The following is an 8404-nucleotide window of genomic DNA, read 5'->3' on the forward strand; positions in this document are numbered from 1 at the left end:
ACTCTATGTGGAAAAGGGATCAAGCAGTCTCAATCTTCGTGAGAAGCGGACAATTCAGAATCGAATTTTTCAACCTTGCAAGGTAAACCTAACTCACACGCTTGGAACACCAAAGGGTCATTCCAAAGCAACCGTTTGCCTTTCATTCCGACTCGTGGACAGGTCCACCACAAGCGACTGTAGAAACATACGCACATCACCCGTGCAGGACATACGTCTGTAGCGCGACTACAAAACCCGTATTCCTGGTTGCCCTTGCAACACGTATTTCCCCAATCGAACCAAGTAACCAAAAGAAGCAAATACATGTGGTGGGAGGTATGTCCACTCCTCGGTCCGATTGGCTACTAGGCTTACCGCTTACCCATAACTCACGGTATGTGGCTAGTACTTTCAAACACTTAACCCGCACTTCCACACGCTGCGACCTTATCAGATTCATCAACACAGACGGGGTATCATCTCGACCATGATACCGCACAAAACTCCCGTCCGGCATCCTTATAGTGATAACAGGAATGTAATCATTACAACTCCTATATTGCGCGAGTGACAGGAAATCACCCGACTTTTACCGGTCCTATTAGCGGAGCATCTATCCGTTAAGGACTCGGGAGCATTACATTGGATTCCTAGAATTCATGCATCTAGGGTTTCATTCCAATTCCTAGACTTAATGCAAGATATAATATGGATAGACATAGATTGCAGTGTAAATAAAATAGTGGGATATGTCCGGGGCTTGCCTTTACTGGTGAGGCTGGGGTTAGTCAAGTTAATAACGTCCGAAACTTTGGTTCGGGCCTTCCGAGAATTCCCTGATGAAGTTCTTGAGGTCTTCAGAACAACCTTCTTCTGGTTCCGGGATCTGTAGGAATTTTCACGGCTCGATCCACGATCAGCTTGTAGACATCGTCGGCAAAAGCAGTCGGATCTATATGATATGCAAGAATATAAAGTTAAAGAATGTATAGTCTTCTTATTTTATTTTACGATAAACTGCAATCCAGAAGGTTAACACTCGAGAACTCACGATACAAGAGGGAAACCTAAGTCTTGAATCCTAAACATTCAACTCATGACTAACATGACTATAGCATTGATTTAATTGAAAGCAAGAATTAAGATACTCAATTTATTCAAATTTGAATGTGGAGCTTGGACAATTAAGGTTATAAAGTTTTGAAAATTTAAACACAGATCAATCGCATACTTAACTGATTCTAACTAAAAGATCTAATTAGATAAGCTTTACCGAATAGACTAGATTTAGCTAATTATAAAATAAATTGAATTGATCAACTTAAAAGAATTTAAATTACAAAATAAACTTAGGTTTGAAAATTCCATATCAATTCATGCTTAATCCATAGGGATTGCATATCAAAAATCAAGATCAACACAGTTACCATGCAGGAGACATGAATATTACATTTTATTATCTTAGATTTAACAAAGATTCAAAACTATTTGGTTTCATATCAAACTTATTTAATAGACGTTGTAGAGTTCAAAATCTAGTTTCAAACAAAACTGGTTTTGTAATTTTTGGAATTTCCTACAATTTTCTATTGAATTTACAAATCAGAAATACCATTCACATGAAATAACAAGCATCCCTTTACTTCTATTTTAAATACGGAACAAACCATATACTTTCATAACATGGTTATAAAACAAAAGTGATAGGGTTTAAAATGAGGATTCAAATCCAACTGGTTTCATATTTTTTTGAATTTTCTACGATTTTCTAGGGATTTTGCAAGTCAGCAGCATCACTTCACATGAAATAACAAGCACCTTTACATACAGGTCCTCGAACAGCACTGTTCCTATGGGTCTACACTTCGCAGAAAACCCCCTGAACTTGTCTTAATTGCTGCACGAGGTCCCTTATCTGCAACAAAACAGAGGAGACGCAGGGATTGATTCCATGGGGAAAAAGAAGATCCTGTACAGGGGAACAACGCAGGGAGGGGCACCTCACCAGATGGTCGCCGGGGGAGGTCGAGCAGCACATCAGGAGCCCATTTTGGGGGTCGCAAGGTGAGCAGGAGGGCCACAAGAGAGTGCTCGGCGGTGGGGAGGTGGAGCTCCGTGTGGAACAGACTGCTCCGGCCTGGGAGGGCAAGGGGCGGTGCGGTTCTGTCCTGGGGAAAGGCAGCGGGGTACAGGGATCCGGAGGCGAGGTTGGAGGCGGCCTGGAACAGAGGGACGGCGCACAGCAGGGAGGAGGAAGGGGATGGCAGTTTGGCGCAAGGGAAGCAGCAGCAAACAGAACCAGGGAAGGAAAATGAAGACGTCAGGAGGTGGGGAAATGCCAGTGGAGGCGGTCCTCTGTGGTGAAGCAGCTCAGGAAGGAGAGGGCCGTGGCAGGGATAGGCAGGAGGCGCACTGGAGGGAGGTGGCGTGGGGAGACCGGCCACGTAGCAACTCGGGCGACAACGGCAGACACGTAGGAGCGCGAGGAACGGCCACGGGGGCGGGCTAGGGCAAAGAGCAGGCCTAGGGCGGCGCCTAGGAGAGGGGGGGGAAGGGGGCTGCACTGGCCGGCTTGAATTCAAGAATTGCGGCGCCGGCACAGTAAAACAGAGGAGCAGCAGTAAACAGCCAGAGGAGGAAGAAGGAGGGTTGGGGACGACTGGACCCAAATGTAAATTTTCAAAATTCCAGGGACCTGTCTGTAAAACAGCGATAACTTTTAAACTAGGGCTCAAAAGGAAAAGTGTTCAAAATGAAAGTTGTACAACTTTTCAAGCTCTACAACTTTGTTTTAGGGTTTGAATTCAAAAACTCAAAATATACAACTTTATTTTGAGATTTTGGACTAACTTTAAGTTTTATAAAAATTTGTCCTTGTTGCATATTTTACACACAACTTGGGCCTAATTGCAAGTTTTCAGAGCTGTCATGATTACTTGCATTCTTATAATTCGGCCCCTGGTAACTTTTAAAAATTACTTTTGTAACTCGTGCATTTACACAAAAGGACTCATATTTTTATAAAATTACACCTAGGGTCTTATTGCTACAAATACATCCAACTTTTTTACAAATCAACACATGCATTACATTTCATACATATTATGGTACAATTTGACACCTAGGGTGTCACAGCCCTCCCCCCTAAAAAGAATCTCGTCCCGAGATTCGAAGGCGGAAAGAAACAGACGATTAAGTTTGGGGATTGACTTGAAGGAAGTTTGGGAAATTTTGTTGAAGATAAGATTCCATTTCCCAGGTTGCTTCTTCTTCGGTGTGGTGATCCCATAAGATCTTGTACATCTTAACTGTCTTTCTTCTAGTGGCTCTTTCCTTGGTATCCAAAATTTGAATAGGTTGCTCGGTGTAAGACAGATCAGGTTCAATCTCAATGGCGGTGGTTTCAATGACCTCTGTAGGTACTTTAATACACTTCTTGAGTTGAGAGACATGGAAAACATCGTGAATGGCAGCCAATTGAGATGGAAGGCGAATCTTGTAAGCCACAGGGCCACAGACTTTAAGGATCTCAAAGGGTCCAACATACCGTGGTGCTAACTTTCCTTTTATGCCGAAACGCTGGACACCTTTGGTAGGAGAGACTCGGAGATAAACAAATCTCCTACTTGGAACTGCAAAGGTTTCCTTCTTTTATCTGCATAGCTTTTCTGTCTAGACTGAGCGGTTTTGAGATTGGCTTGAATAACCTTGACCTTATCTTCGGCTTCTACAACCAGATCGGGTCCGAAGATGTGGCGTTCACCGGTCTGAGACCAATTCAAAGGAGTTCGACATCTGCGACCGTATAATGCTTCAAAAGGAGCCATCTGAAGGCTAGATTGATAGCTGTTGTTGTAAGAGAACTCGGCCAAGGCAAGACATTTGTCCCAGCTTGTACCATAATGTATAACACAAGCTCGGAGCATGTCCTCCAGTATTTGGTTGACTCGCTCAGTCTGTCCATCAGTTTGAGGATGATATGCAGAGCTTCGAATCAGTTTAGTTCCAAGAGCAGACTGCAACTGTTCCCAGAAGCGTGCAATGAATTGGGGCCCTCGATCAGAATAATGGTTTTAGGAACACCATGCAACCGAACAATTTGATCCAGATAGACTTCGGCATACTTCTTAGTTAAGTAGGTGGTATGCACGGGAAGAAAATGAGCTGTTTTGGTAAGTCTATCAATGATTACCCATATGGAGTCATGCTTTTGAGACGTATCGGGAAGACCAACAATGAAATCCATACTGATGTCTTCCCATTTCCATGACGGAATGGGTAGTGGCTGAAGTGTACCTGATGCTTTGAGATGAGTGGCTTTGACTCTCTGACACGTATCACACTCGGATACATACTTGGCAATTTTCTCTTTTCATTCTGGTCCACCAAAGATTTTGTCGAAGATCTTGATACATTTTGGTACTACCAGGATGAATAGAGAACTTGGATAGATGTGCCTCATCAAGGATTTGCTTGCGAAGCTGATGATCTTTAGGTACAACAATTCGATTGTTGAACCATAAGGTTCCTTGATGATCAGTGTGAAAACACTTATATTTAGCTTCTCCCTGTGATAGCTTTAGCTTGATATTATTGATACCCTCGTTATGTAGTTGAGATTTGATAATTTTATCTCGAAGGGTATTCTCAAGGGATAAATGATTTAGACTACCTTGAGGAATGATTTCTAAATTGAGTTTCCTCATCTGATTGCAGAGAGTGTCATTGAAAGCCTCAACGGATAAGCAATGACATCGTGCCTTGCGGCTAAGGGCATCTGCAACCACATTGGCTTTACCAGGATGGTAATGTACCTCAAGATCGTAGTCTTTAATCAATTCTAACCAACGCCTTTGCCTCATATTCAGATCAGCTTGAGTGAAATATACTTGAGGCTCTTATGGTCAGTGTAGATGTTACACTTAGCACCCATAAGATGATGTCTCCAGATCTTGAGAGCATGAATAACCGCTGCCAATTCAAGATCATGAGTTGGATAATTTTGCTCATGATTTCGAAGTGCTCTGGATGCGTAAGCGATGACTCGGTTGTTTTGCATAAGAACACAACCAAGGCCAGTTCCAGAGGCATCGCAATAGACATCAAAAGGCTGAGTATTATCCGGCTGAGCTAATACTGGGGCAGTTGTCAAAAGTCTTCTCAAAGTGTGGAATGCTTCATCACACTTAGTATCCCAGCAGAACTTAACTTCTTTCTTCAGTAGCTCAGTCATTGGTTTAGCTATCTTGGAGAAGTCTGGAATGAATCGGCGATAATATCCTGCCAAGCCAAGGAAACTCCGAATCTGATGGACTGAAATTGGAGGTTTCCAGTCCATAACTTCCTGGACTTTAGTAGGATCAACCGATATGCCCTCACTAGAGATAGTGTGTCCCAAAAATTTCACACTATCTAGCCAGAATTCACATTTTGAGAATTTGGCATAAAGGCGATGATCTCGTAGTCGTTGAAGCACGACATGTAAATGATTAGCATGGTCTTCTTTAGTCCTGGAATATATCAGAATATCATCGATGAAGACCACGACGAATTTGTCAAGTTCCGGCATAAAGACTGAATTCATAAGATACATGAAATATGCCGGTGCATTGGTAAGCCCAAATGACATAACCAGATATTCATAAAGTCCATATCTGGTTGAGAAGGCCGTTTTTGGAATGTCGCAAGGCCTAATCTTGATCTGATGATAACCAGAGCGTAAGTCAATTTTTGAGAAGACCTTAGCTCCAGCTAACTGATCAAACAATATGTCAATGCGGGGAAGAGGATACTTGTTTTTAATGGTAACCGCATTGAGTGGTCGATAATCGACACATAGCCTTAGGCTATTGTCCTTCTTTTTAACGAAGAGAGCGGGACAACCCCAAGGTGACGCACTTGGGCGTATAAAACCTTTATCAAGAAGATCTTGGAGTTGGATTTTCAATTCAGCCAACTCATTTGGAGGCATACGATACGGCCTCTTCGAAATAGGAGCGGTGCCAGGTTGAAGTTCAATAATAAACTCGAGTCTCTGTCTGGTGGCATCCCAGGGCAAATCATCTGGAAAGACATCGGGGTATTCACAGACCACTGGAATATCTTTTACTTTAACGTCTGTGATAGCATAAGCGCAAGAGTGCAGATACTCCTGCTGGGGCAGATAGAGGGTAGTTGCTCCTTGATGTGGTGAATCAATCTCAATAACTCGGGAAGAGATATCTAGCAGTACTCTATGTTTCTGCCATCCAATTTGTCCCAAGTATAATATCAATACCCTCTAGGTTTAATAGAATCAATCAGTTCTGATTTCCTTGCTACCCAATTGAATTGGCACCTTTTTGACCATTTGGCCAAATGAAATTTTTCCTCCCGGGGTAGAGATCACATATGACCCTTAGTAGGGCAAAGATCAAGTCCTATTCGGGTACTGCAGTTGTTACTAATGAAACTATGAGTTGCTCCAGAATCGAATAATGCAACAACTGGTTTTGTGATGTACCGAAAATGTACCCGACATGATAGGAGCTCCATCCGGAAGTTCTGCAAGGGTAGTGAAATTGATATGTCCATACCGGACTTGCATCATCAGCCTCTTACCCTTGTTCTGATCATTCCGACTGGAATTCTGCCCTTGATTAGGTCTTCTGGTGGCGGACAATTTTTAAGGAGGTGATCCGCACTTCCGCACTTTAAACAGCAATGAGTGTTGCTTTTCTGGCGAGCTTGTTGAATATTCGGCCGTGGGCCAAATTGTTGTGGTTGTTGTAGAAGTACAGGAGGTTGATACTCTTCTTGCTGTTGAGGCGGCTAAGAATCCAGTCTGCCGATCGGAACATCTTGTGTGGTGCTTCAAGGCAATACATTCTGATCAAACTTGATACCACGAGGGTTGAACACTCGTGGATCCAGTGGACTTTCGCTTCTTTTCGGCACGGTGTGCCGTAATGCAGTCCTCCTGAGTTAGTGCCATATTGACCAACTCACTAAAAGTATTCGCCTTGACAAGTTCAGATGTTCTTTGAGCTTAGTATCCAAACCTCGACGAAAACGATCTTGCTTCTTGGCATCATTATCAGCATGGTAGCCCGCGTACTGACACAGGTGATTAAAAGCCTGTGCATACTGCAGTACAGTTCGGGTGCCTTGGTAAGTGCCAAGAACTCATTCAGTTTCCGTCCACCAGCCCTTCAGGTATATGATGTGCCCTGAAGGCATTACGGAATTCTTCCCAGGAGATAACATGGCCATCAGTTTGCATAGCACAATAATATCCCACCAGATACGGGCAGCTCCGTGCAATTGTTGGGCAGCAAAATAAGCCTTGTTGGAGTCCGCACATGGAATCGTGAAGAAGAGCAAACTTAGATTCAATGGTGCGGAGCCAAGCATCGCATCCAAGGGCTCCTCCGCTTTGCTGAACAGCGGGGCTGAGTACTGAGGAAATCTTGATAAGTTGCCACCTGAGGTTCATCACGACCTTGTAACTGCTGGTGTTGTTGATTCTGTGTTGTACCAATAGGTTGAGAAGTTCAGTTTGCCGAGCCATAACCTCGGCTAGATGTGAAAGTGATAGGGATGGTTGTTGGGAATTGCTGGATTGATCTGCCCGGAAACCTTCCGGGGTTCCACGTGTGCTCCAACCATCTGAAACAAGAATTTAGATGATAAAATTTATTTACCCTGCTGAAGACTTACAAGGTAAATAGGATGAGATAACTGATTCTGATATAGCAAGGATTGGAAAGCAGAAAGATACTTAAGGAGGCTTAATCAACACTACTACAAGAATCCCACTAACACACCAAAGATCAATATTCTAACACACATCCTTAGAAGAACCAAAACACACATTGCATTCATGTATTTAATGATGAGTTATGCATGCACGTTCTACTCGTCCTCACAAACCAAAAACAACTGCCGAATATCTTCGGACTTACGTGATTAGTTTCGGTGGCATAGTACATACGTCTCTCACTATTAACTAGTCGATAAATCCTATCCGTCCTAGTTTCGTATTCGTGGTTAGTGTACCTGCAGAAAACCACAATATATATCCAATGAACCTTTCATGCCAGCATGTCATGAAAGCGTTCCCATTCATTACTGTTCACTTATAGAAACAGCATCTGTACAATTACCGCCGTACAGACAACGTTAACATACGTCGTCGAAGCAACGTATTCACGGGGGTACCGCAAAATGCGGGGATATGAACAGCGATCGCCATACCCGCCGAACCATATACTCCCAATGTAATCAACCAAGGTTGGTACATTGGCAGCATCTCAAGTAGGCCACTGCTTGAGAAACAGCGTTCGGTTCGCATCACCGACGGGAAGGCCAAGCTCCCTCAGTTGGCTGAGGATCCTTACCTTCTTACCTCACGATCGAAGATGTCGTTACAGAATAAAGGTTG

General features: G+C 43.3%; 1 long non-coding RNA gene across 1 annotated transcript; it reads right to left on the reverse strand.

The window, feature by feature from the left end:
• Positions 1-760: 760 nt before the first annotated feature.
• On the reverse strand, positions 761-2447 carry LOC112878946. The gene is made up of 3 exons (XR_003225900.1): positions 1988-2447; positions 1801-1897; positions 761-934 (listed from the first exon to the last, which is right to left on the reverse strand). It is a non-coding gene; the product is annotated as an uncharacterized LOC112878946 (long non-coding RNA).
• Between the last annotated feature and the right edge of the window lie 5957 nt (positions 2448-8404).

This window comes from Panicum hallii, chromosome 1 (genome assembly GCF_002211085.1).
Source record: "Panicum hallii strain FIL2 chromosome 1, PHallii_v3.1, whole genome shotgun sequence".
In the NCBI taxonomy this organism is placed as follows: Eukaryota; Viridiplantae; Streptophyta; class Magnoliopsida; order Poales; family Poaceae; genus Panicum; species Panicum hallii.